Below are 1,812 nucleotides of genomic sequence, written 5' to 3'. Positions count from 1 at the left end.
TTACAAGACAGGCGCTTTCACCGACTAAGCCACAGCACCCGCGCTACCTGTTTCAGGTGGTCTGGTTTTGGAATCAAGTCTTAGGATTGCCACGTTCTACTCGCTCACTCGCGTTTTTCTTGAAGCTGCGTAGAACGCACATGAGGTTATTCTGGTTTTTGTCCTTGGGAAGTGGCGTATCGTTATTGAAAACTCCACTTAGGCACCGCTGGGATTTGAACCCAGGACCTCTTGGTTACTAGACAGGCACTTTGACCAGCGGAAAAGCGGACACGGTTGAGGCCTCTGGAGCCACAAGAGGAGAAAGGGATGAGCTGGGACTAGCGAGGTCAAGGGACAAAGTGGCACTGGTCCTGTTTGACAAGAGGGCCTTTGCAGTGGACCAACAAGTTCAAAGAGCACGGATAGAGCTTGCACTTCAGACGCCTAAAGACTGGCCGTCCCTGGGCGGGCTCGAACCACCATCCTCTCGGTTAACAGCCGAGCGCGCTAGCCAATTGCGCCACAGAGACACGTTGGGGTGCAGGCGTTCAAAAAATCCCGTGTACTCGTCTTGCAGTCTCGGTTCCATGGAACCAGACAGGAAGTCCATCATCGAGAGTTTCCTCTCCAGACTGATGTTGGTGGATCTTCTGCAAGTTCCTCCCTCAGTCTGATCTTCTTCCTCTCTCTGGTTGTTGTTCTTCATCGGTACTGAAGATGGTCCAGTGGGGAAGGACGCCGACCCAGACTTGTGGGTTCAAACCTCGCCTCAGCCGTCTGAGGTACGTGATAAATGTGTCTGTGTGTGTGTGTTCAATAAAACAAAACTCAAAAACCGTTCAAACCGTCCGAAATCTCGTTGCGTTCACTTCCCGTCGTGAATTTCTGCATTTGTCCGACTTCAACAAACCCGCCTTCAAGGGACCGCGGGACAGCTAAGTAAGGTAAGACTAGCTAGCTTGCTTGATCAAAGCCAGCTAGCTCTCTCTCTTTGGACTTATTTTACTTTACCAAACAAGAAAGTAAGAAAGAAATGATACAGAACGTACAAGAGATTTCAATATAAAACAAGGATAATAAAAGTCCTCATCTGAGTCTGGATGTGGATCCTGGTTCTGATCTTTGTACCATCGGTTATTGTTGAGAAATGTTCAGTTAAATGATGAAGTTCTTCTGGTTCATGTCAGGATTCAGATCCACGTTCGTGATCTGAATATTGATTGATTCAAATCTTTGGACAAAAATAATAACAATAACTTTGTTTATAGCACTTTTCAAATCCAAGTTACAAGGTGCTGCACAGCAGAAACAAATAAAGCTCCATACTTAAAAAAAAAATAAAAATGAATCAACAGCAATAAAACAAAGTTTATTAAAACACCATAGGATAAAAGTGAGACCTAAGAAAGCATTTAAAAGAGGCCCCTGAGTTTGCCTGTCTGAGAACTTCCACAGCTGACGGGCCGAGTGGAGAGATTATTAAAGGAGCCAGCTCTGGTCTGAAGGGGGTCACTGTGCTCTCTACTGATTTTTTTAACTGAAGAAAGTCATTAGACTTGATGATTGACCCTCGGCCTGCCCAAATACCACCATAAACATTTGATGCCGCCTAAATGCCACCTTAAACCTTTGAAACCGTGTAAATACCCCTTAAAAAGCACTTCCCGTAAGGTGCTAGATAGTAGCAGGCTGGAAAAAGTGCTGCTGTAGTACTACTGTAGTACTCGTGTTGTGTTTTAGTAAACAGGGATAATGCTGCAGGTGGATTTCAGTGGAAAGATTCCTGAAACAGCAGCAGACATGTTTTACTTCCTACAGTGCGCTGGTCCA

At 45.5% G+C, this 1,812-nt stretch overlaps 1 non-coding gene across 1 annotated transcript; it reads right to left on the bottom strand.

Moving 5' to 3' along the window:
• Positions 1-438: 438 nt before the first annotated feature.
• On the bottom strand, positions 439-512 carry trnan-guu. The gene has a single exon. It is a non-coding gene; the product is annotated as a tRNA-Asn (tRNA).
• Between the last annotated feature and the right edge of the window lie 1,300 nt (positions 513-1,812).

Source organism: Micropterus dolomieu, unplaced genomic scaffold, assembly GCF_021292245.1.
Source record: "Micropterus dolomieu isolate WLL.071019.BEF.003 ecotype Adirondacks unplaced genomic scaffold, ASM2129224v1 contig_4718, whole genome shotgun sequence".
In the NCBI taxonomy this organism is placed as follows: Eukaryota; Metazoa; Chordata; class Actinopteri; order Centrarchiformes; family Centrarchidae; genus Micropterus; species Micropterus dolomieu.
Note: the sequence above shows the minus strand (reverse complement) of the source record. Positions and strands in the feature narration are given on the sequence as shown.